Here is a 27,082-nt window from a genome sequence, read left to right on the forward strand (position 1 = left end):
GAACCACCTGCTGAGAATCAGGGCAGGCTGTTCTCCGTGGGGGGCTGTCCCAGGCACGGTTGAGTATCCAGCAGCATCCCTGGCCCCTACCCACTCAATATCAGGAGCACCTCCAGTCGCGGCAACCACACATGTCCCCAGACAGTGCCCAGTGTCTCCTGGGGGCAAAATTGACCCTCTTCCCCTCATTGAAAATCCCCGTGCAAGGCACGTACGTTTTTCTTGTGTTTTTCTTCATGCCTTGTAGGACCCTGGGGAAATGTTTTCCCCGCAGTTCTTTGCATGTCTAGACCCACACATATATCAGGTTAGGTCATGGCTGTCCTTCAGAGCCATCCTCAGAGAGGGCCTGTGCAGGCTGATAGTTCTGGTCTCTAACCAGCTTGGCTTGGTAAATAATGTTCCCAGCTTCTTTACCTCTGAGTGACCTGGCTGGCATTTCCTGGTTTTTGTGAATAGCACTGAACATGGCCGTGGCACTCTCCCTTCCACATGGTCCCAAAGCCTCAATTCTCAGTTCTCTCTGGCAGAGAGCCCATTGTGGGCCTGTCTCCTAGAACGTGGTCTGTTTGGTTCATTTACAAACATGATCAACTGTAAAGGGGAGGGGGGGTTGCTGTAGCTGATGGTATGTGTGAGGAATATAAAGCAGTTTGCAATCCCATAGCACTTTCCATGTGTTAAAATATTACCAGTCCCAAGTGCGTAAAATCTGGTTTGTGATCTATTCTCATCTCAACCAAGGGAGAGGCGTTAGAACAGTCCTGATTTAAGGAGAGTAGTATGAGATATATATATATAACGTATAGCATTGTTTTCTGAATCAGCTTTTCTTTTGAGGGATATACAACAGCACAGCTTTCAGACCCAGTAATGTAGAAAATATGCCTGATAGTATATATGCCATTGAGTATAAAACTCCTGGGTTATGGATGTCCATGAAAAATAGCTCTATTGTCTTCACCACCCCCGATCTCACATTGAAGCCGGTGTTTTCTCCTTTTTCTGTCACCTTGGGAGACCCTGCACTTCCAATAGTGTTGCCATTGTGATGCCTTCAAGCTGGGCTTCTCTGCTTTTGTATATTTCAAATGTACACACTTGTATGTTTCTAATGTCTCTCAGATTTTTATCTTTTGAGGGTAGATTTGAATTTGCGAAATAGCCTACATTCGTCTGCTAATGCTGCATAACAAATCACTACAAACACAGTGGCTTGAAACAACACAGTTTTCTGTCTCACACAGTATCCATGGGTCAGGAATCTGGCTCTTCCACTCAGGGTATCTTAGGCTGCAATCATATTGTCGCCTAGGCTACAGTCTTATCTCAGCTGGGGAAGGATCCACTTCCAAGCTTGCTCACATGGCTGTTGACATGGTTTAGTGTTTCATTGGCTATTGACTGGAGGCCACTCTCAGATTTTTGGCTGTTGGCAGGTAGGCCTTCCCAGCATGGAAATTGGCTTCATCACAGGAGCACAGGAGAGAGTCTTCTAGCAAGATGGGAATTACATTCTCGCATTATAATCATGGAACCCTGGCTGGGTGGCTCAGTTGGTTGGAGTGTTGCCCGTATACCAGAAGGTGGCGGGTCTGAATCCTAGTCAGGGCATTCGAAACAACTGATCATTGTTTCCCTCTCACATTGATGTCTCTCTCTCTCTCTCTCTCTCCCTTCCTCTCTTAAATCAATAAAAACATATTCTTGGGTGACAATTTAAAAAATGTTAGATGATCATGGAAATGACATCCCATCACTTCAGCCATATTCTAGTAGTTAGAAGCAAGTTACAGGCACCCCCACATTCAGGGAAGTGATGACACATGCATGAGGACCAGGAGTCAGGGTGTCATGGGGGGACCATCTTAGTGTGCCGACACCTAGCCAACCGTCCGTCACTCAGTGGTGAATAAGGTGGATGGCTCAACGGGAACAGGGTCAGTTTTGGTTTAAAGGGAAATATTATTGCCACGTCACAAAGCTGTATTTCCCAAGTATAAGATTTCTGTTCTATCTGAAGGTGGTTTCTGAGGATGAATCCAAAAATGTCATGAGATGACATACTGTTTTGAAAGTTGCTCAAGGTGGCTGTTTGAAGGGAAGGATGCCTGTTTAATTTTGTCATAATAGTTAATCACACCAGTTGGATTACCTTGCCTTGGATCACCTAGTGTGTCAGTGGAGAATTAGAGACCAGCCTTCATGTGTTAGGAGGGGGACTTGGGATGGATGAGAGGGCGGGAGGCATGCGTGGAGTAGTCCAGGCTTTGGAGTCCCTAGGGCAGCGGTTCTCAACCTGTGCATCACGACCCCTTTGGCGGTCGAACGACCCTTTCACAGGGGTCGCCTAAGACCATCCTGCATATCAGATATTTACATTACGATTCATAACAGTAGCAACATTACAGTTATGAAGTAGCAACGAAAATAATGTTATGGTTGGGTCACAACATGAGGAACTGTATTTAAAGGGCCAGAAGGTTGAGAACCGCTGCCCTAGGGTGTGGATTGTGTCGGGCTATGCCACTCAGTAGCTGTGTCACTTGGACAAGTCACTTAACCTCTCTGAACCTCCATCTTCTCATCAGCAAAATGATGTTAAACTTTAGCTTGCTAGATTGTTTTAAAGACTAGGGATAATTTATAGAAAGTATAATAAATGTAATGTGGGATCCTGGAACAGAAGAGGGTCATTAATGGAAAGACTGAGTAAACTGTGGAGTTTAGTTAATAGCAGCGTTGATGTTTTAATTGTGACAAATGTATCCTGGTTCTGTAAGTTGTTAACATTAGGGGAAGCTGGGTGAATGATATGCAGGAGATGTCTGTGCTATCTTTGCAACTCCTCTGTAAATCTTAAATTATTGCAAAGTAAAAAGTTTATTTAAAAAAAACCACAGGAAGGCTTTATTTTTCACTTTAAAAATAAGTGATAAGTAATAAAAGTTAATAGCAGTGTTGATGAGAGTGTGGACAGGATGGAATAAAATGGAGTAATCTTTCTCAACAATAGTTTATTAATGTATTTTCAAGAACCTTAAAACTATTTGATGCTCTCTAATCCCATATAGTATCTCTAAAAATAAATACTTAGGGATACATTAGTAATTAGAGATGAACATAAAGATATTCTCAGCAGCATTATTTTTTAATGTTTTTTATTAATTTTTTAGAGAGGGAGGGAGAGGAATAGAGAGATAGAAACATCGATGCGAGATAAACATCATCGATTGTCTGCCTCCTGCACACCCCCCACTGAGGATTGAGCACACAAGCTGGGCATGTGCCCTGACAGAGGATAGAACCTGGACCTCTTGGTTTCTAAGTCAGCATTCAATCATTGAGCCACATTAGTTGGGCTCAGCAGCATCTATATATATAAAAGCCTAAGCAACTGCTCGACCATTCGACCATTCGACCATTATTTGACCGGTAGCTATGATGTGCACTGACCACCAGGGGGCAGATGCTCAATGCACAGGCATGGAAACATGGAATGATGAATCTCAGAGGCATGGAAACATGGACTGATGAATCTCAGAGGGAAGGGGGGAGGGCGGGAAGAGATTAACCAAAGATCTTATATGCATACTAGAGGCCTGGTGCATGAATTTGTGCACTGGTGGGGTCCCTCAGGGATCCACTGCGGGGATCAGGCCGAAACTAGCAGTCCAACATCCCCCAAGGGGTTCTGGATTGTGAGAGGGCTCAGGCCAGGCTGAGGGACCCCCACTGGTGCACAAATCCGTATACCAGGCCTTGGTTATTTATAAAGCAAAAATTAGGAGCAGTCTAAATGATCAATAGTAAGGAAATGGGCTAATCAATTATGACACACCTCAATGTGAATACCAGGTATATGGACTGCCATGAGAAACCATGTTTTCAAAGAAAGTGCAATGATATGAGAAAGTATAATGATAGAATGTTAAATAATGGTAGAGGCCAAAAATGCCTAGTTGCTTTCCTTTCTTTTTTTAAATTTATACTTTTTATTGATTTTAGAGAGAGAGGAAATGAGAGAATCATCAATGTGAAAGAGAAACATTTATCAGCTGCCTCCTGCACGCCCCACTGGGGATCAAGCCTGTAACCCAGGCATGTGCACTGACTGGAAATGGAACTGGTGACCTTTTGGTGCATGGGATGACACTCAACCAACTGAGCCACACTGGCCAGGGCCCCAGTTGCTTTTCTTTTCTTTTTAAAATATGTTTTATTTGATTTTTTTTAGGGAGAATGGAAGGGAGAGGGATAGAGATATGGAAACATTGCTGAGAGAGAAACATCTCTCGGCTGCCTCCTGCATGCCCCCCACTGGGGATTAAGCCAGCAATCCAAACATGATTTCTGACAGAGAATCGAATTAGTGACCTCGTGGTTCATGGATCCATGCTCAACCACTGAGCCACACCAGCCGGGCCCTAGTTGCTTTTCTTATAAAGTTACTTTCTGAGGCCAAAAGCTCAGTGCTAAAAGCTTTAAGTTTGCTTTTCTAGAAAAGCTGTGGCCAGCACCCAGTAAGTTATAAGTGGAGGTGTTTTGTATGGTGCTTGCTTGTTGGAGTACACAGGGTCCTTCTGTGTGGTAGCGGATGAGGTGGCCTGTTCATTGACTGCATGTGACTGCACTGCTGCCTGCTGGGAAGCAGATTCCTAAAACTGAGCTCCTCATGGACTTGACCTTCACAGAGCAGACATTAGGTGGTGAACGTAAATCGTTCTCCTACCTGGGTCTGGTGGCTGATAGACTAAATCCTGTCCACAGGCTTTGGAGCTTGACCAACCAAGCAGTTTTTTAACATCTAAAAAATATGTCATGGCTATGTATTTGTATTTATTTGATGGTCAATTTTTAAAAAATATATTTTTTTATTGATTTTTACAGAGAGGAAGGGAGAGGGATAGAGTTAGAAACAACGATGAGAGAGAAGCATCAATCAGTTGCCTCCTGCACGACCCATACTGGGGATCAAGCCCACAACCCAGGTACATGCCCTTGGCCGGAATTGAACCTGGGAACTCTCAGTTCCCAGGCCAATGCTCTATCTACTGAGCCAAACCGGTTAGGGCTGATTCACTTTTGAGAACAAGGCCATTGAATTTGGAAGACCAATTAAGATGTTTTAACAGCAGATTATAAGGAAATTACGAATATTCTGCAGTGTGTTATGGCAATACAGTTTATAATTTGCAAACTTTTCTTTAAAATATACTTATCTTGGAGTAGTTGTGGATTTACAGGAAAGTTACGAAGATAGTACAGAGCTCCCATATGCCCCACACCCAGTTTCCCCCATTATTAGCATTAGTGTGGTACATGGGTCACGTTAATGAGCCAATATCAGTGCATTGTGATGAACTTAAAAATAAAAAAAAAGCTCATACTTTATTCAGATTTCACTAGCTTTCCCCTAATGTCCTCTTTTTATTGCCAAAATTTTAAAATCAGGAGATTGTACAATAAAAACTCTCAGGATAATTGGAGTTGCGGATGACACGGGCCGCCTCCTGTGCGGTGGCAGAGCTGGCCCTGGAGCAGCGTCCCTTTCCAATGAGCCAGGTGTAGTCTCTCCGGGGCCCCACACTGCTGCCATCTGCCTGCCCTGGGGCCCACCTCACACTCATGGCCCCGGACGGGCACCAGAGCTCAGCACGCCCTCGGCCCTCAGGGGAGATTCCCACAGAGCTCATTCCGAGCTGTAAATCAGAAAAACGTGTTGGAATGCAGGTGAGCACGAGTCACCTGGGAGCATGTGATGGTCAGTGTGAAGGACACGGGTGGCCATGCGAGGCTCAGAGCCACAGGCATCTAGGGATGCTGGGAAGGGGCTGGGAGGCTGCTCAGTCCCTTAAATGCCCCGGACAGCCCCACACCGAGAATGACCTGGTCCCAATGTCAGCAGTGCCTGGGGGAGAAAGCATGGACTAAGGTGACCTTCAGATGAAAGAATATTCTGTCATTAAAAAAAAAAATAGAACAAAAATAATCAGAATTGTATGGAACCACAAAAGACCCTGAATAGCTAAAGCAATGAGAAAAGAAATGAAGCCGGAGGTATCACACTACTTGACTTCACATCATACTATAGAGCTACGATAATCAAAACAGCATGGTGTTGGCAGAAAAACAGATACACATGCCAATGGAACAGAATTGAGAGCACAGAAATAAAATCACATATATATGTGCAAATCACTTTTGACTAAGGAACCAAAAACACAATAAAGAAAAGATACCTCTCCCAAGAAGACATACATATGGCCAACCTATATGAAAAGATGTTTAATTTCACATCTTTTAGGGAAGCTATTAGGGAAATGCAAATCAAAACTACAATGAGATATCACCTCACACCTGTTAGAATGGCTATTATCAACAAGATAGATGATAAGTGTTGGAGAGGCTGTGAAGAAAAAGAGACACTCGCCTAGCTGGCATGGCTCAGTGGTTGAGCATCATCTATGAACCAGGAGGTCACGGTTCAATTACTGGTCAGGGCACATGCCCAGGTTGCGGACTCGAACCCCAGTGGGGGCATGCAGGAGGCAGCCGATCAATTATTCTCCCTCATCATTGATGTTTCTATCTCTCCTCTCCCTTCCTCTCTGAAATCAATTAAAAAAACCCAAATTTTAAAAAAGGATCCCCCATTCACTGCTGATAGAAATATAAACTGGTACAGCCACTATGAAAAACAGTATGACGTTTCCTAAAAAAATTAAGAATAGAGTTACCATATGACCCAGCAATCCCTCCCCTGGGTATCTGACCAAAAAACTCAAAAACATTTATTTGCAAAGGTATATGCACCCCTATATTCATTGCAGCATTGTTCACGGTGGCCAAGACATGGAAACAACCAAGGTGTCTTTCAATAGAGGACTGGATAAGGATGTGGGACATAGATGCAATGAAATGCTACTCCGCCATAAGAAAAGATGAAACACTGCTATTTGGGGCAACATGGGTGGACCTTGAGAATATCATGCTAAGCGAAATAAGTCAGAAAAAGCTAAGAATCATATGATTTCACTCATATGTGGGCTATAAAATGGAAACTCATAGACACAGACAACAGTGTGGTGGTTACCAGAGGGAAGGGGGTTGGCGTAGTAAAGGGTAAAGGGGGCCAAATACTAGTATATGGTGATGGAAGACGATTTGACTTTGGGTGGTGGGCACACAATGCAATATGTAGATTATGTATCACAGAAATGTACACTTGAAACCTATATGATCTTAACCAATGTCACCCCAATAAAATTAATTGAAAAGAAAATATTCTGTGGGTTTCAACATCAGGACCCAAAGCTGTGCCAAGGCCACTGGGCTCTGGGAAGATGGGCGGGTGCAGCAGCGCCTCACCTGCTCAGCACATTTCACCCTCCGGAGGCTGCAGGGCTGACCTGGCAGAGTCAGGTGAACACGGTTCCCAGAGCAGCAGAGCTCAGAGCAGGAGCCCCCGCTCCATCCCACAGGAGAGCGGGTCTCGCTGACAGCACGGCCCACACAGCAGCGGGGCCTCAAAGGCAGACGGGATGCTGTGCTGTCAGCCCATCTGAAAGGCTGGGGTGGGCCCTGGTGGGTGGGGAAGGGCAGACCACCCAGCCTGGCTGACTAGGGGACCCCAAGGTGGGCCTCCTTTACCAGAACCAGGGGGAACAGGCTACAGTTGTTTTGCTCCCAGGGAGGCTGCCTGTGTTGTCTTCATTCCTTCAATAAAATATTCACTGAGCACCCAGACTGAGTCTGAAAAAAAAGCCCTGCAGAGCCTGAGGTGGCGATGTTGATCGCTCTTTATGAGGAGTCAGTGAATTTCTGTCAGGGCCAGAGAGTAAATATTTTCAGCTTTGTGGGCCGGACACTCCCTGTCACAGCTCCTCAGTTCTGCCTTTGTAAGTATGAAAGTGCCACAGGCAGTATTCAAGTGAACGGGCATAGCTGTGTTTCAATAAAACATTATGTACAAACATACATGGTTGGCCGGATTTGGCCTCTTGTCTCTTACAGATCAGCCTGGCCCTCCTCCTTCCCCATGCAGAGGCCCCTTATCAAAGTGGTATGTGACACTCTGACTAGCCCCTTCTTCTCTGAGGCTTCCTTGGAGATCTCAGGCTGGTGTTATTGCCTTTCTGAGCCTCAGTTTCCCCATTTGCAGAATGAGGATAATTATACTCCTATGGAGTTCTGTATAGGTTGCTAGATATTATAGGACAGTGGTTCTCATCTAGGGCGATCCTACTTCCAGGGGACACTGGGCAATGTCTGGGGACATCTGTGGTTGTCATGACTGGGGGTGCCCCAGGCATCGAGTGAGTGGGGACCAGGATGAACTCCCTGCAGTGCCCAGGATCCCCCCTCCCCAGAGAACAGTCCAGCCCCGAATGTCTATGAGGCTGAGTGTCTAGTAAGTTACCTTGCAAAGACCAGGAGATGTTAGTTGTCTGCCTGTCTTTGGACCACTGCTTCACTCTTATTTTCCAGAACTCTCCATCCATAAAACCGCTGCCCTCCTGCATGCTTGTGCGCTGGCTGCACACCTGGCAGGCATTGGTTGAGTGCCACCTGGCGCCACGGCCTCCTGAGTGGATGCACCCCATTGTCCAGATCTGTCTGGGTGTCCCGAGGCTTCCTCCAGCAGCAAGGGTCTCAGCCACCATGGCTGGTGCAGGAGCCACTCAGCCACCTGTCTTTTCTCCCCCTCCTCCTTCCTTTCATAAGAGCAAACTTCCCTGCTCATTAGCATATCCTGTTATTAGTGCCTTTCTTTTCTAGGTTATATAATACTGTCATTATTAGAGGCTGTCACAGGGACTTCATGTTCCCTCAATCATATTTTAAAGCCTTCTCTAGCTTACAAAACTAATTGCCTATTGGTGCTCCCTTCTTTTCTTTTCTTTTTTAAATAAACTTTTTTTTTAGAATTGTTACAGAGTCACAGAAAAATTGGGAAGACAGTATAGAGTTCTCATACATTCTGCACCCAGTCCCCACTATTGTTAACATCATACATCACTCTGGCACATTCGTCACAACAAATAAACTAATATTGGTGCGATCTTATTAACCGACATCCATGCTTCATTCATATCTCCATCATTTTCCCCTAATGCCCCTTTTCTGCCCCAGGACTTTACCCAGGACCCCACATGACATTCTCGTGTCTCCTCAGGCTCCTCTGGGCTGTGATGGTTTCTCAAATTTTCCATATGCAGAAACCAGTTCTTACTCTAGGGATGGATTATAAGGGGACCTGACCGGTGGTGATTTTGCAGGTGGGAAACTATCCTATCTAGGATGATATGAAAATTTTGCTCACCAAATTTAGGTATTTTGTTATTTACTTATTCTTCTTTATTCCTATCCCTTTGCACCCTCCTCTTTGGCAACCATCAGCTGGTCCTCTGTATCTATGAGGCTGTTTCTGTTTTGTATTTTCATTTATTTTGTTTTTTACATTGCACATGTAAGTGAAATCATGGTCTTTGTCCTTCTCTGTCTGACTTATTCCACTTTAGCATAATGCTCTCTAGGTCCATCCATGTTATTGCAAGTGGGTAAGATTTTATCTTTTTTATGGTTGAGTAATATTCCATTGTGTATGTGTATCATATCTTTTATTTATTAACATATTTTTGTTGATTTCAGAGAGGAAGGGAGAGGGAGAGACAGATAGAAACATCAATGATGAAAGAGAATCATTGATTGGCTGCCTCCTGCACACCCCCTACTGGGGATCAAGCCCGCAACCCAGGCACGTGCCCTTGACTGGAATCAAACCCCGGACCCTTCAGTCTGCAGGTTGATGCTGTATCCACTGAGCCAAATTGGCTAGGGCGCATCTTTTATTTTTATTATTATTTTTTAATCCTCGCCCAAGGATATGTTTTTATTGATTTTTAGATAAACAGAGATGTGAGAGAGAAACATTGGTTCCCTCCGGTATGTGCCCTGACCAGGGATTGAACCCAAAACCTAGGTATGTGCCCTGATTGGGAATCAAACCTGCAACCTTTTGGTCTACAGGATGACTCTCCAACCAGCTGAGCCATCTGGCCAGGGCTCGCATCAACTGTTGATGGACACCTATGTTGCCTTTAAGCATATCTTGGCTGTTGTAAATAATGCTGCAATGAACATAGGGGCTCATATATCTTTTTGAAGTAATGTTTTTTCTTTGGATAAACATCCAGAAATGTACTTGGTAGATGTGTGTCAGCTCTAATGTTGGTTGTTTGAGGAACCTTCATGCTGTTTCCCATGGTGGCTGCACCAATTGGCAATCCCACCAACATGCGTGAGGTTCCCTTTTCTCCCCGTCCTCACCCACCTGGCTGGTGGTTGATTTAGCGGTGACATATTTAGATATTTTGGATGCTCTTTGCAGTTGGAGTTTTCTAGATGGCTGATTGAGATGAGGTATTTACTAACAAAGATAGGCGTCGGACTTTTCAAGGTGGTGGGGAAGCAACAGCTCTCTTCATATACATATGTGTATATATATATATACATATATACACATATATATGTATATTTAAATATTTTTATTGATTTCAGAGAGGAAGGGAGAGAGAGAGAGAAACATCAATGATGAGAGGGAATCATTAGTCGGCTGCTTCCTGCATACCCCCTACTGGGGACTGAGCCCGAAACGGGCATGTGCCCTGACCAGGAATTGAACTGTGACCTGTGACCTCCTGATTCATAGGTCAGTGCTCAACCACTGACGCATACCGGTTGGGAGCAACAGCTCTCTTTTGAATTTAAAAGAAGTTATCCCTTGCCCTAACTGGTTTAGCTCAGTGGATAGAGCGTCGGCCTGCGGACTGAAAGGTCCCGGGTTCGATTCCGGTCAAGGGCATATACCTTGGTTGCGGGCACATCCCCAGAAGGAGGTGTGCAGGAGGCAGCTGATCGATGTTTCTTTCTCATCGATGTTTCTAACTCTCTATCCGTCTCCCTTCCTCTCTGTAAAAAATCCCAATAAAATATATTTAAAAAAATAAAAAAAGGAATTACCCTTTGTGGTTGTGAGTGTTTTGGGTTGCTAGGTGATCACAAAGGCAGGGTCGAGCTTTCCCTATGACCTGGGATCTAATTACAGGATGAGAGAGTGGAATGTATGTCTGCACAGGTCCTGGATATGAGCATTTGTGGCTAAAATATTGCCATTTTTTATAGATCGCAAACTACAGCCCAAGAGCTGAATCCAGGCTACCTAGTTTTGTAAATAAAGTTTTATTGGCACATGGCCACACCCATTTGTCTGCGACAGCCCTGTTGGATTGTAGGGACAGGACTGTGTAACTTGCACAGCCAAAAATATCTACTCGCTGGTCCTTCACTGAAACACATTGCTGGGCCCCGATCTGGTGAATAAAGCAGGTCATGGAAGTTCTAATACAATAAAGAAGTTCTACTATATAAGTTAGTATATAATATATGACAGAGTTTTAACAATAAAACAATGATGTGCTATTAACAATATGCCAGGCACTGATTTAAGCATTTTGTAGATTTTCATTTAAATCCAGAAAACAAACCCGTGTGGGAGGTGCTGCCACCCTCTCCCTGCTACAGATTTGGAAACTGAGGGATGAGGAGGGAGAAGTCGTGAAGATGGGACAGACAGTACGCCACCGTGCTGCCTCTCAGGTGCAAGAATATATGTCCGCACCCACCCGCTTCCTTGGGATTCAGTGTAGCTGTTTTAATCGTGAATGAAGAGAGAGATCTGTTTCGTTCATATTTTCTTTTTTTATTGTCCAAAATTGGTCCTCTTTCCAAATCGGTTGCCTGTCCCTCCATACATTATGATCTCAGGTGGTGGGGGATGTGGCCTGGCGTGGCGAGGTAATCCTGTCCCCAGGGGCCTGGGAGATATCTGGGGGCATCTGGAGTTGTCACACGGGGTGCCCCCGGCACTGAGTGGATGGGGGTTAGGGATGCTGCTCAGAATGGGCTCCAAGAGAATGACCCAGCCCCAATGCCAGCAGTGCCAAGTGGGAGAGATCCTGTGTTAATTATTTGGGGAAAAATTGAGGCCAATCCCTGCTCATAGACAACACCATAGATATTCCCAGTGGTCAGACCATGTAAACCAGAGGAACAACCTCCCCCCAACTCCCCCGTGTTACATAGAGAAGAGTTGGGCCAGCCTCGAAGGCACCAAGAGCATTGTCCTACTCGGCTCCCAGAGACCTTAAACCCCTGGGGTCAAGGTCACTGTGCCCATTTTCCCTGTCTCAGTCCTGGCCAAGCCCACCATCAACCTAGTGGTTTTGGAGCAGGGTGTCACTGCCCTGGCCCCCAGGTGTCTTCCCTAGTCCCCAGGCTCTCCTCCCCCTTCACTTGTAGTCAGAGCGAGTCAGGGTGACATATTTAGATGGTTACTGTGGTGATGAGTGAAGGCTGAGGTAATAGCTGCAGTGAGTGCATAAAAGCCAGCGCTGTTTCTATATCCAGCCTCCAGCGAGATGAGGCACTCCTGCTACGTGCGGGTGGGATGTCGTGTGGGAAGGGAAGGGGTTCGTGTGTCCTGGTTCACCCACTCAGATCTCAGAGGCAGATCTGCAACCTGGGACGGGGGAGAGCTGCCTGTTGCTGGGCCCCTGGCAGTCCCTGTCACGGGGGGCTGCTTAGAGCAAGGGTTCTCATCCAGGGCAATCTTGCCTCCAGAGGACAGACACTAGGGCATGTCTGGGGACATCTGTGGTTGTCAGGACGAGGGATCAAGTGGGTGGGGGTTCGGGTATGCTGCTCAGTACTCCCCAGGGCCTAGGAAGACACCCCCCCCCAACACGCACACATAGAATGACTGGTCCCCATGTCTGCAGTGCCACGGGGAAGAACCTTGCTTTAGGGGAAAGATGATAGAGGCAATGGGTTTATTCAGTTTCTGAAACTTGGTGCTGGCATTGAAGTCTTGAGATTTGTGAAATCCCAAAGGCTTCACTTTCTTGCCCTAGTTGTTCTGCCGCTCTCCTCTCATTGAGTTTACCAGTCCCACTGGGCTCTGTGTCTCTCCAGGTTATTAGGGCAATAGAGGCTGGGAAAACGGAAAAATGAAAATGACATTGCTATTCAGTGCTTGACATTAGCAAAATGGAATCGCTGACTAAATGTCTACATGGAGATGCCAGGCGAATCAGCCCTGATGCAGGTGTATCAGTTGTCTATTGCTACGTAACAAATACCCCAAAACTTTTATTACCCCACAGTTTCTATGGGTCAGGAATTTGGAAGCAGCTTAACTGGGTGGCTCGGGCTCAGAGACTCTAGGGCAGTGGTTGGCAAACCGCGGCTCGGCAAACAGCGGTTCGCGAGCCACATGCGGCTCTTTGGCCCCTTGAGTGTGGCTCTTCCACAAAATACCGACTTCTGCGCATGGGCCACGAAGTTTCAATCACACTGCGTGTGTGCGCCCCCACGTGGTATTTTGTGGAAGAGCCACACTCAAGGGGCCAAAGAGCCGCATGTGGCTCACGAGCCCAACCTTGGCTCTAGGGAGGTTTCAGAGCACGTGTCAGCAACTCCTGCCTTGTCTGGAGGCTCACCTGAGCTGGAGGAGCCACGTCAGGATGGCTTCCCCATGCGGGTGTTGCTGGGAGGTCTCAGCTCCTCTCCACACGGACCCCCCCACAGCGCTGCTTGACCGTCCTCACAGTGTGGTAGCTGGTTTCCCCAAGAGAGGGTGATCCCAGAGAGAGTGAGGAGGAAGTCACGACTTGGTCGCGGAAGTGATGTGCTCTCACTTCTGCCACGTGCAAGTGGTCACACAGACCGACTGTGATACAGAGTGGGATGAGGCCACCCAAGAGCATGACTACCAGATGGGTCACTGGAGACTGGCAAGGAACTAGCTCTGAAAACAGTCAATGTGACATTAGTTTATTTGTCCACTGTTCCTGAAGAAAGAGAAGCTTACCACCTGCCATCGCCAAGAAATGCCATGTGAAGTGATGGATTTAGTGATTTCACCAAGAAATGGCAGTTGATATTTTGAGCGCAGGCCATTCCCAGGGCATCCTGGGTAGAATTGCAGTTTCTGGAACCATCTTTGGGATGCCTTTTGTCCACTTATCTCAGCTGCTTTTATTCTTCTCAAAGTCTGGAGGACAGACATGGATGGGTGGATGAGAGGTAAGCGTCCAGTTTCTCCTTTCCACGTGGTGTTGGGGCACAGGAGGAAGAGGGGCCTGGCAAGAGCTTCGCGCTGGGAGGTGAGAGGCGTTGACTCTCCCTAACCAGGAATGGCAGGAGGAACAGGGTGAGCCTCAGGCTGGATGGCACAGAGCCTCCTCAGGAAGGGGAGAGTGAAGAGCTTGTCTCCTGCTCTGCACCTACAGGAGGCAGCTCACCACTGGCCAGCAGATGCTTTCCATTGGCCAAATGGGATTGGGCAGCCATCCATGGGAGGTTGTGGGATGATTCTATTGGGGCTTTTCTCTGATATGCCCCTGGGGCCGCCGTGGTTCCGGGACCTGACGCGGCTCTGGTGTCAGTTAATCCAGGCTGAGTGGTTAGGAGGTTTTGATCCTCCGTATGATATTGTTATCACACTGGCAGGGGCTCGGAGGAAAAGGGAGGATATCCATTTGGCCAGGACTGACCTAGCTTCTCTCTGGCTCTTTTTCATAACAGCTGTGGAAGGACTCAGCTGGTAAAATGTGAGTGCTTAGCAATCATCTGGTCTTAGATGGGCTCCCTCCCTCTTTCCTCTTAGTTCTTGATGTAACTCCTAATTTATCTGTTCAAGGCCCTCTTTTAATAAACTACTTATAAACTACTTTTTATTTCTTTATTTTGTTAATCCTCACCCGAGGATATTTTTTTCCCCATTGATTTTTTTAGAGGGAGTGGAAGGAAGGGGGAGAGACAGAGAGAAAAACATCCATGTGAGAGAAACACATCGATTGGTTGCAGGGATCGAGCTGCAACCAAGGTACATTCCCTTGACTGGAATCGAGCCCGGGACCCTTCAGTCCACAGGCCAACTTTCTATCCACTGAGCCAAACCAGCTAGGGCAAATAGAATACTTTTTAAAGTAGTTTTAGGTTTATAGAAAAGTTGAACAGACATTAACGGAGGGTTCCCATATTCCCACACTCCTCCTGCGCGCGCACACACACACACATTTCCCCCAGTTATTATCATCTTGTATTGGCTTGTTAAAACTTATGAGCCAATGTTGATATATATGTGCCTTTGTGTTGTTTCTCTTTGTATTACAAGTGAAATTATAATTTTGAAGACCATCACTAAACAAGTATTGTGACCCTGCTTCATGCTTGGGACCTTCCCACCAGAGGGTTTCAGCACAGGAAAGCCACCGTCATTGCTTTTGTGATGTTATTCTCTGCTCAGAAAACTAGGATTTCTCTTTTGGTAGCACAGGAAGCCCTCTGGAATCTGACTCCAGTTCATGGATCATCACACTCTTTCTGTAAAGGCCAAAGTGTAAATATTTGTCTCTGCAGGCTGAAGGCTCTTTGTCACTACTACTCAACTCTTCTATTGTAGTGTAAAAAGAACTTGTAAATGATGAGGGAAAGCCCTAACCGGTTTGGCTCAGTGGATAGAGCGTCGGCCTGCGGACTGAAGGGTCCCAGGTTCGATTCCGGTCAAGGGCATGTACCTTGGTTGCGGGCACATCCCCAGTAGGGGGTGTGCAGGAGGCAGCTGATCGATGTTTCTAACTCTCTATCCCTCTCCCTTCCTCTCCATAAAAAATCAATAAAATATATTTTTTTAAAAATGATGAGGGAAGGCTTTGTGCCAATAAAACTTTATTTACAAAAGCAAGCAGTGGCCTGCGATTTGGCCCACAACCAGAGCTTGCCAACCCCTGCTCTAGTTCATCCTCTTACCTTTAACTAACATTTGTTATCTGCTGGGCCCAGAATTGGGAAATAATTAGGAATTCACACCTAGGGTCTCTCTGGCCTGGCTTCAAGTCCTGGCTGTACTTGCACATAACCTTGGGCAATTTTGAATGCTCGGCCAGTATGGCTCAGTGGTTGAGCGTCAACCCATGAACCAGGAGGTCCCTGGTTCCATTCCAGGTCAGGGCACATGCCCTGGTTGTGGGCTCAATCCCCAATAGGGGGCATTTGGGAGGCAGCTGATTGATGTTTCAATCTCTATATTCCTCTCCCTTCCTCTTTATCTAAAATCAATAAAAACATAGTTAAAAAAGAAATGAATTATGCCCTTGCTTGCATTGCTCAGTGGTTAGAGCGTCAGTCCATACACTAAAGGGTCTCGGGTTCAATTACTGGTCAAGGGCATGTACCTGGTTTGCAGGCTCAATCCCCATCCCCTGTCAGAGTGTGTGCAGGAGGCAACCAATTGATATGTCTCTCTCACATGGATGTTTCTCTCTCTCTCTACCCCCTTCTCCCTTCCACTCTGTCTAAGAATCAATGGGAAAAATATCCTCTGGTGAGGATTAACAAAGAAGTGAATTCTAATAGTTATAACGCCGGGTCTGTGAGGATTATAACACACACACACACACACACACACACACACATAAAACATTTAGCACAGAGACTGGCACATATGTGTTCAGTAAGTATTGGGACTTTCTTAAAAAAAAATGTATTTGTATTGACTTCAGAGAGGAAAGGAGAGGGAGAGATAGAAACATCAATGATGCAATGATGAGAGAGAACCATTGATCGGCTGCCTCCTGCACAACCCAGCATTCCATATTTTTTGAGGATTCCTTTAAAAAAATCTATTATGTTATTAGTTAGCTAATGCTGCATAATAAATTATCCCAAATGTAGTGGCTTAAAACAGCACATTTAGTATCTCACAGTGTCTGTGGGTCCGGAATGCAGGTGTTGGTTCAGCTGGGTCCTCTGCTCAGGGTCTCTCACTGGTTACAGTTAAGGTGTCAGCCAGAGCTGGGGTCTCATTAGAAAGCTCAGTGAGGGAATTTGCCAATGCCCAGCATTGTCGCTATTGGCTGAATTCACTTTCTCTGGGCCTTAGTTCTTCTCTGACTACTGGGTGGAGGCCGCATGGACTTCGCCTACGTTGCTGATCGCTTCGTCACAGCGTGCAGCCTGAGACAGCAGTTGAGTCTGTTAGCCAGGCGGAGGCCACAGTCTCCTCAGTGTAACATCAGAAGTAATGCCCCCGCACCTTTGCCAGAGTCACTGGCCCCACCAACACCACGGGGAGGGGATGAGACAAAGGTGTGACCACCAGTACGTGAGGTCTCTCCTTTGTTCTGCGTTACAGGAGGACTTCTCACAGAGCACTTGCTGGATGCTGTGAGATTTGCATTTGTATTCAAATGTCAGTCTTTTTCTCAACCCCCAAGTAGATGGTCTTTGCTGTTTCCCAGCGGAGAAGACAGAGCCACGGGACATGAACACGCAGCCAGCACTCGCACACGTCTGCCTGGCCCACAGTGCCATGTGGGCCATCGCCTTTCCCAAATGACTCCTGCCATGGAATTAGTGTGGAATGCTGTTTTCTCCCTCAGAAGAAACCAGTGTTTATCAGCCACCCTGTAGGAAATTCTCATAACGCCAGCACACTGTGTGTCTGTTACACGCTGGGGCTCCTGGAGGGCCAGAACCACCGTGATATCCTCGTCCGTCCCCCTGCCCCAAAGAACCAAACTCACCCTGTAGAGAACACACAATTTTTAAATATGTTTTTAAATTGATTTTAGAGAGAGAGGAAGGGAGAGAGTGTGAGGGAGAGAAACATCAACGTGTGAGAGAAAAACATTGATTGGCTGCCTCCTTCCTGCGCACCCCCTACTGGGGATCAAGCCTGCAATCCTGGCATGTGCCCTTACCCCTGACTGGGAATCGAACCAGCAACCTCTTGATGCTCAACCAACTGAGCCACACTGGCCAGGGTGAGAGCACACAATGTATGGGTATTACTATCTGACAGGAATGACAGGGACGGTGTGTCCCTTTTCTGCTGCTCCGTGAGCGTGTAATCAAACCTGGGTGTCAGGTGTGCCTCAGAATCTACCCAGGGGCCCCTGGCTTCAGGAGGGAGGGTTAAAGCCCATTCCATCCCACATTGGCAGCCCACGGGCCCCGATGCCCCCCAGTTCTCCATGAGTGCCCTTTTGCCCACCCCTTCCGCAGCCATGAGATTGATAACAGGGTCCTGCCCCAAAAGGGATTTACCCTTCAAGATAAAACAGCAGCTCAGGAAGCTGTAGTGCAGTGTTTTTCCCCTCCCCCCTTCTCCTGGCAGGGTACACTGGGCAACATTTGGGGACATCTATGGCCCTAATGACCTCGGGAGCCCCTGGCATTGAGTGTGTGGGCCAGGAATGCTGCAGCACCCCCCAGTGTCCAGGATGGCCCAAATGTAAGCAGTGAGGAGAGGGATTCTAAAGGGAGGGAGGGCAACATTTGCATACAAGATGTTGGTTGCACAAACCCTTTGAAAAAGTTCTGGTAGCGCTTGGCTGGCATGGCTCAGTGATTGAGTGTTGACCTATAAACCAGAAGGGCACATGCCCGGGTTATGGGCTCGATCCCCAGTGTGGGGCATGCAGGAGGCAGTCGATCAATGATTCTCTGTCATCATTGATATTTCTATTTCTCTCTCCTTCTCCCTTTCTCTCTGAAGTCAATAAAAAAATTTTTATTTAAAAAAGTTCTGGTAACTCTGATCTAGAGAAATAGGTTGTGACTTGCTGGCTTCCTGCCTAGATTTGACATCCTGGGTCAGTGGGGGCTTGTTCCTCAGCCTTCTTACTGGTGATGGGTTCTAAAGGGTCCAGAGCAATCTGATTCCTCCAGGCCTGTGTCGCTTCCTCAGGGGTCCCCCTAAACCAGTTTCACGGCCCTGTTTTTGGCAGTTTCGGACATTCAGGCTGGGGAACTCAGGATCCAGTCACCTGTGTCCCTGCCCACCACCAACTGCTTGGACACACTCGCTGACAAATCTGACAAATCTATTGAACCCTTTCTGAATGATAAGGACAATAGAAATTAATGATCAGGAAATTAACGACGGAAGAACCTCAAGTACTCTTGGTTTGAGATCGTGGTTTTTGTCTTCCCTTCTCAAGGTGACAGAGGACACAGCTGAAGTCTGCAGCTGAGGACTAGCCAGCATTACCGGCTGGCTCGAAGCCAAGCCTGCGCTGACCGCGCCCTGTGCCCGGCCCATAGGAATGCAGTGGGTTCCCAGTGTCAGTCCCATTTCAGGCCAGGTTCCCGCAGGAAAGGGCCCCACCGCACCCAAGTCTAGGCTCGGCCTGGTCTCCTCCTGCTCCACAGGCTGTTGCCTTAGCACAGGCTGTTCCCTTAGCACAGGCTGTTCCCTTAGCACCGACTGGATGACACACAGTCTGGGTGAGGAATTTCTGAGCCCCTCCTGTGGGCGGGCTCGGTGAAAGCTATTGGAATGCCATGCAAGCAAAACACATGGGATTCCTGCCATTTGGGATCTTGTCTCTCCTGGGGAGACTCAACTTTGTACCATATGATGCTGATGGGCACAGGGTCTCTCCGGGGGGCAGTGGCAGTGTCCTGGGATTATATGGTTCGAGGCTTGTACCCCCTGTAAATATCCTAAAAGCCATGGAATCGGACACTTTAAAAGGGTAACTTTTACAGTACGTGAATTACACCTCGATGTTTTAAAAAGGCCTGTGGACAGTGGGGCTCAGTGGTTGTAGGAAGTGCCGCCTACAGCAAGAGTAAGCTCCTTCCCAAGGGCGTTCCTGATCATCATGGGAAATGGTGCCCGTTCCCTTGAGGATCTATTTCTCCCTCCCAGCACCTGGGATTTTCTACCCAGAGTGTTCGTTATTCGTGTCTGAGGTCTGTCTGCCCTGCTCATGGGCAGTTCCTGAGAGCAGGGTCTGTGAGGGTTTGCAGGCCCCTGAGCACCCGGCTGTTGCCGTCTTGAAATTTGCACTGATTTTTAACCAGGGGTCCCACGGTTTCATTTTTTCACTGGCTCTGCAGATTCTGCAGCAGGTCCCTCAGAGAGGCCCCACTTCTTCTTTTCACTGCTGACCCTTCGGGGAGGGCGGGACGCATTGGGATTCACTCTGAAGGGAAAGTGAAAGTCCAGTGGTTTGTCTGGGTGAGCGAGCCGTGAAGGTCATGGGGACAGAGTGGTGCCAGCTGGTAGAGCTCACAGCCTGCCATCTCCTGGCCCCGGGGACAGAGCATCAGGGATGTGTTTGTCCTGGCTGCTCCCTGTCCTGGCCCAAGCTGGTCTGGGTCTAGGGCAGCAGAGGTGGAGGTCACCTTACTGCTCAAGTCCAAGACCAAGGGCTCAAGGACAGCAGCCAGCAGCCGGGGTCCGCAGGACCTGGGGACAGGGAGATTTGCAATTGGTAGATGTGGAGGCAGAGTGAGAAACCATTTTAAAATGATTCATAAGACATCGATGTTTCCAGCAGGATGATTCACAACAGCCAAAAGGTGGAAACAGCCTAAATGTCCATTAGTGGACGATGGATAATGTGTCCATCCACGCAGTAGACTTATTACTCAGCCATGAAAAGCAGTGAGGCACTGACACTCACTATAATGTGGATGGACCTTGAACACACGATGTCAGTGAGAGAAGCCAGACACCAAAGGCCACACAGTGTGTGATTCCATTCATGTGAAATGTCCAGGACAGGCACATCCTCAGGAAGTAGGTTAGTGGTTGCCAGGGGCTGGGGAGTGACTGCTAATGGGGACAGGTATCCTTTAAGGGTGATGAAAATGTCCTAAATTCAATTATGGTGTTGGTTGTACAACTTTATGAATATACTAAAAACCACTGAATCATGCACTTCAAATGGGTGAATGATATCTCAGTAAGACTGTCTAAAACAGCCGTGGGCAAACTACGGCCCACGGGCCGGATCCGGCCCGTTTGAAATGAATAAAACTAAAAAAAAAAAAAAAAAAGACCGTACCCTTTTATGTAATGATGTTTACTTTGAATTCATATTAGTTCACACAAACACTCCACCCATGCTTTTGTTCCGGCCCTCCGGTCCAGTTTAAGAACCCATTGTGGCCCTCGAGTCAAAAAGTTTGCCCACCCCTGGTCTAAAAGATGGTGCCCAGTTTATTAGTCACTGTTCCCTGGTTTTGATAATGTCCCTTAGTTGTGTAAAGAGTTTCCATCTGGGGAACTGGGACTCCTCTTTGCTAACTTTGCAATTTCTTGTGAGTTTTTAATTGATTCAAAAATAAAAAGTTGAAGGACCGTATACGTACTATAGATACTAGTAGTTCCTGCAAGGCTGAGGCAAGTCTTGGCCTCCAGGTCCATGGGCATGTTGTTCCAGCCCTTTCCTCTCTCATCTCTTCCAGCCACTGCTGCTCGGTCGGAGGTCCCGGGCGCCCCTCTTGCCTCAGTTCCCCAGCAGTGCTTGTCCTAAATTGCAGCCTAGAAGAGCAGATCCTGTTGGGTAGATGCTAGCAGTTTCAGGATCCCCAAGGGCTTAGGGCATTCCTGGAGCACTGGCGCCATCTGCGGGTGATGGTGGGGATTTCAGTTCGCCATCCTGGCCTTTTACTGACAGCAAATCAGCCTGAACCCAGAGGAAGGAAACAGCACTTAAAATTTTTCATTAGCTGTTTTGTTAAGTACACTCCTTATTTTGGAGTGGTTTAAGATTTCAGAAGAGTTTCAATAGCACAGCGAGTTCCTGTCTACCCACCACCTAGTTTTCCAGGGGTCACGTCTTCCATAATCATGGGACATTGTGACGACCAGGACACAGACAGGTACATCCATGTGAACTCAGCTTCACTCTCTATTCACATTTCACTAGTTCCCTTCTTTCTGCCCCAGGACCCCGTCTATGACCCCACAATGCATTTAGTTCTCACAACTCCTTAGGCAGATCTGGGTGACGTGGTCACCCTGTGGGTACCCTGGGGCAAGAGGTTGACTCAGTCTCCCCTTCTTCCTCCCCGGGGACCATGACATTCAAATGATGCAGGTGACTGTCTTTTGTAAACTCTAAAAGGTCATGTAAACATCCAGTCCTCTCATTTAATTTCGTTTTGGAAATTTATTAGGGATAATGTTATCAATCTCTAATTGCCTCCCTTTTAAAAAAAAAAAAATCCTCACCTGAGGATATGTCCATTGATTTTAGAGAGAAAGGAAGGAAGGGAGAGAAACATCGATGTGAGAGAGAAACATCCATTGGCCGCCTTTCATATGTACCCCAACTGGGGATCAAACTGGCAACCTTTCAGTGAGGGGGATGACACTCCAACCAACTGAGCCACACCGGCCAGGGCTCTCATTGCTTCCAAACCTACCCTCTCTGCATCTCGAAGCCTCCTATTTGTGGTGTCCCCAGTGCCTGTCAGAGTGACCCAAAGGCAGGACTCCCAGAATGATTTTCACTGCTGTCTAATATGAGCTCATGACTCTTTGGTGCCAATGCCCACAGTAACACCCACGTTTCTGGCCACGCGATGATCAACTAAGTCTTACGTTTTCTTCCAGGGAGCGGACTTTGGGTTCCTGGAACCTCGGCGCTGAAGACAGCTCGGCCTTGCACACAGGTTGGTGTCATGATGTTTTTCTTTTCTCCACATTCACACTTCATGCAGTTGCTGGGTTGGCCAGTCCGAGTCAGGATGAGAGTTAGGAGGTTGGTTTACCGTTGGAGTATGCGTCCTCAACTGTGCGTGCCTGACTCTTCTCTTCTCCTTTCTGCCAAGAGTGCATGGGAGCCCGCTGGTGTGGTTGAGCGTTGACCTATGAACCAGGAGGTCATAGTTGGATTCCTGGTCAGGGCACATGCCCAGGTTTTGGGCTCAATCCCCAGTAGGGGGCATGCAGGAGGCAACCGATCAGTGATTCTTTCTCATCATTGATGTTTCTATCTCTCTCTCCCTCTTCAATTTAAAAGCAATTTTTTTTTAAAAAAAAAGAGCACACGAGAGTGACAGGGAATGTCTTCTGCTCTTGGACTCCAGTCACCCATGAAGTAGTAGGGGAACATAGACTGGTCCCAGTGCACCCCAGGATGGGGCCAGCGCAGAAAGTGGGCAACTGTGCTGGCCAGCTTTCAGCGGTCTTAGCTTAACCATTGACAGGAACAGTGCTAAGTCACCAGATGTGATGAATATCTGAAACACGTCACCCACCCTGGCAGACTGGGAACACCACAGTGGCTTCAGGAAGGTTCCTTTTTTGTTGTTAATTCTCACCCAAGGATATTTTTCCCATTGATTTTTATAGAGAGTAGGAGAGAAGTGGGAGCGGGGGAGAGAGAGAGACAAAAGACATCCCTGTGAGAGAGACATATTGATTCATTGCCTCCTGCAGGTGCCCCAACAGGGGCTGGGGATCGAACCTACAACCCAGGTATGTACCCTTGACTAGGAATCAAACCCAGGACTCTTTGGTGCTTCGGCTGACACTCTACCCACTGAGCAACACCAGCCAGGGCCAGGAAGGTTTTTAACAAGTTAGGAGCAAAGCTAAGGCTCGGGTCTTGTTCTGTTAGCTCCTTTGTTTATCTCTGGTCTCATTCCCCAGAGGATTTTGAGTGGCTTGTATAATGTGGGAAGAGGAAGTAACATAAAAATTAGTTAGAGGTTGCTATGTGCTCTGGGCTACTGCTTGCTTGTTGTATTTATTATAATTCTCTGGTATGTTTCGAGCCCCATTCCTTGCTCCTTCTTTTTTCATAAATGTTTTTGCGACTCTTATGGAGTTTTCTCTTTCATGCAATCTTTAGAATCAATTTCTGGTTACTAACAAAAATTCTGATGGCATTTTGATTAGGATTGTGTTATCAATAAACTTGAGGGAGATCTGATGTCTTTATAATGTTGGCTACTCCCATTCAGTGTGTGTCTTTGTATAAAAAATGTTGGGAAAGAAGGCAACACATTATGGTGCCATTTAGATGAAATGTCTAGAGGAGGCAAACCTGTAGTGGTTGCCAGGGCCTGGGTGGGAGGAGTTAGTGTGAATGAGCACCGGACTCTGATGGGGTGAAGGAAAGGTTCCCACACTGCGTGGCAGGAGCGGTCACACAACTCCATGAACTCACTAGAAAATCTTCTGAGGTGTGCACTTCAAACTAGTGAATTTTATAGAAGGTAACGTGCACTTCAATAATGTTAAAACATATATATTTTTGCTAAGCCAGAGAGAGAGAGGCTGATCCTGAGGCCAGAGACCAAAAGCCGAAGTTGGAGCCTGGTGTCTGTCCGACTTATTTACGCTCAGCCGAGGTCCAGAGCAGATTTAAAATGTAACTCCTGTCTCACAAAGTGGCCGACCAGAGGGGAGTTTGGTGAACTGCGTGCAGGTTGTTGGGCAAGGTTGTGGCCGGTGTATGGTCTTCGCAGCGTGTGGACCAGCAAGCCTCCCTCATCCTATCTCTTCAGTGTCAACATCACACTGACTTCCTGTAAAAAGAAAGTGGAAATGCAGGCCTGTACAGGAAGGGGGGGGCCTAAACCCCTGCCGGAGATGACTGTTGTTGACATCTGGTGAGCGTCCTCCCCGAGTCTCTGTGAATTACATTCACGCACTGGTTTTAGATACGTAGATTATTTTTTCCTCTAATGAGCTCATTTTTCTTGATGGGCATTTTTTCTCATCAGTAAAGCTAGATTTCCATCTTTCCTGATGTTGGTTTAACAGTCCACCTTATAGAGAAATTATAATTTATTTCTTTAAAATGATTTTATAATTGATTTGACTGGTTTCCTCTTGGTTGGCTTCTCTGGGTGTTTATTTTCTTTTCCTTGTGTGCAGTGCTCTGGGATGAATGTCCTTGTGTACTTTGTACAACCTTGGTTGCTTATTATTTGGGACTAGAGGCCCGGTGCACAAAAATTTGTGCACTCGGGGGTGAGGGGGGTCCCTCAGCCTGGCTTGTGCCCTCTCGCAGTCTGAGACCCCTCAGGGGATGACCACCTGCTGGCTTAGGCCCGCTCCCCGGGGGATTGGGCCTAAGATGGCAATCAGACATCCCTCTGGCAGCCCGGCAGCCCTAAGGGGATGTCCACTTGCCAGCAAGGAGCAGGCCTAAACTGCAGTCGGACATCCTTAGCGCTGCTGAGGAGGCAGGAAAGGCTCCCACCGCCACCGCTGTACTGGCAGCCATCAGCCTGACTTGTGGCTGAACAGAGCTTCTCCCATGTGAGAGCGCCCTGACCACCAGAGGACAGCTCCTGCATTGAGCGTCTGCCCCCTGGTGGTCAGTGTGTGTCATAGTGACCAGTCATTCCCAGTCCTTCTGCTGTTAGGGTCAGTTTGCATATTACCCTTTTACTATATAGGATAGAGGCCTGGTGCACGGGTGGGGGCCAGCTGGTTTGCCCTGAAGGGTGTCCCAGATCAGGGTGGGGGTCCCGCTTGGGTGCCTGGCCAGCCTGGATGAGGGGATGATGGCTGTTTGCAGCTGGTTGCACCCCCTTCAGGGTGGGGGTCCCCACTGGGGTGCCTGGCCAGTCTGGGTGAGGGGCTGAGGGCCGTTTTCAGGCTGGCGGATGACTGAAGCTCTCAACCTCTCCTTTTTTTCTTTTTACTCTGGGATTTATTTACCTTCTATGGCTGTCACTGGAGCTGAGAGCCGGCTTTAGCTCTGAGGCTTGGCTCCAGCTCTGAGACCTTGGCTGCTGAAAGCAGGTATCTGGGCTTTGTTTGGCTTCTATAATTGAAACACTGTTGCAGCTCCAGCTCTGACAGCTGAAAGCAGGTTTCTGGGGTTTGTTTAGCTTCTATAATTGCAACATTGTTTCTTAGAGTGCAGCTCAGAGGCTGGCAGCGGCAGGCGGGGAACCTTGGCTTCCTCCTTCACTGGAGCAAGCAAGCCTCCTGTTTGCTTCAGCTGCCTGGCTGCTGGCCGCCATCTTGGTTGGCAGTTAATTTGCATATCTCGCTGATTAGCCAATGGGAAAGGTAGCGAAGTTATGGTTAATTACCATGTTTCTCTATTATTAGATAGGATAAGTTCCTATAAGTAGGTTTGTGGTGTGTGTGTGTGTGTGTGTGTGTTTAAATCAGGGTATTTCCATTTACATTTTTGACTTTCAGCCACAGGGGCCTCCAGAAATGTACCATGTTTTACTCCCAGGGCCCCTTTTCCTACCATCCCAACTGCAGTTGTCATGTCTTTACCAATATGACCACTGGGGCGCTTGCGTGGCTGCTGTGTGTGGGTCTCCTGTGTTATCCATGAGTTCAGCATTTGCTCTCGGGAGCATCTGCTGTGAGTGGCCTGGCCGTGTTTTCTGCTCACCTTTGTGTTGGGGGTTTCTCTGTCTCGTGGACTTGCATGAGCTCTTTGCACACATTCGTGGGAACTTGCTATATTTCTCCATTTGGACGCTGTCTGGTGCCCGTCAAATGTGCCGTTACTTTTCAGATTGTCTCCCCACTTGGCTCGTGGTGGTTCTGCCTTAGGAACTGGGACTGTAAATGTTTCCCGGACACAAGTGTCCTCCTTTGTGTCTGGGAGGCCTTCAATTTCAAGACATAAAAACAATTCACCTGCATTGTCTCCGAATTGCATATTTTGTACTTAAATCCTTGAGCCATTGGAAATTCTGTATTTGTGGGTCTCCCAGGGGATAGGACAATGTCCGAGGACATCTGTAGTTGTCACAATTGGGGGTGCTCCTGGTATCAGGTGAGTGGGGCGAGGGATGCTGCTCAACACCCCACAGTGCCCAGGAGAGTCCCCCACAAGGAATGACCAGGTCCTGATGTCAGCAGTGCCAGCTGGGGACCTTGAACAGTCTGGCCTTCAGGTCTAAAGGGACTTGTTCCTCTTTATTACAGACCCAAATCTGTGTCATTACCACAGAGGAAAAAGGCCGCTAATTACATTTCCACAAGTGCTACTGAGAATTTTTCTAGGGAAGAAGATTTGGGAACATCATCTGGAGACAAAACGTTCCAGCAGTCTGAGCTCCGTGTGGTGCTTCAGTTTCACTCCAATGTGTCAACGGGACGTCACAGAGTAGCTGAAAATTCCAAGCGTTTTCTTTGGCTTTGATGCCTTTACATACAACTGAGGGTGATCCTGCCCCCTAAGGGCAGGAGGCCAATCTGGGGACATCTGTGGTTGTCACA

General features: G+C 47.4%; 1 protein-coding gene across 1 annotated transcript in view; it reads left to right on the top strand.

Moving 5' to 3' along the window:
- GNG7 (G protein subunit gamma 7) overlaps positions 1 to 27,082 on the top strand; it is a 127,845-nt gene that overhangs the window by 16,371 nt on the left and 84,392 nt on the right. The window contains exon 2 of the mRNA XM_081092112.1: positions 22,484 to 22,542. The gene's annotated coding sequence lies outside the window, so the exon portion shown is untranslated. The remainder of the gene's footprint in view (positions 1 to 22,483; positions 22,543 to 27,082) is intronic.

The sequence above is a fragment of the Myotis nattereri genome (assembly GCF_964212035.1).
Source record: "Myotis nattereri genome assembly, chromosome: 5".
Classification (NCBI taxonomy): Eukaryota; Metazoa; Chordata; class Mammalia; order Chiroptera; family Vespertilionidae; genus Myotis; species Myotis nattereri.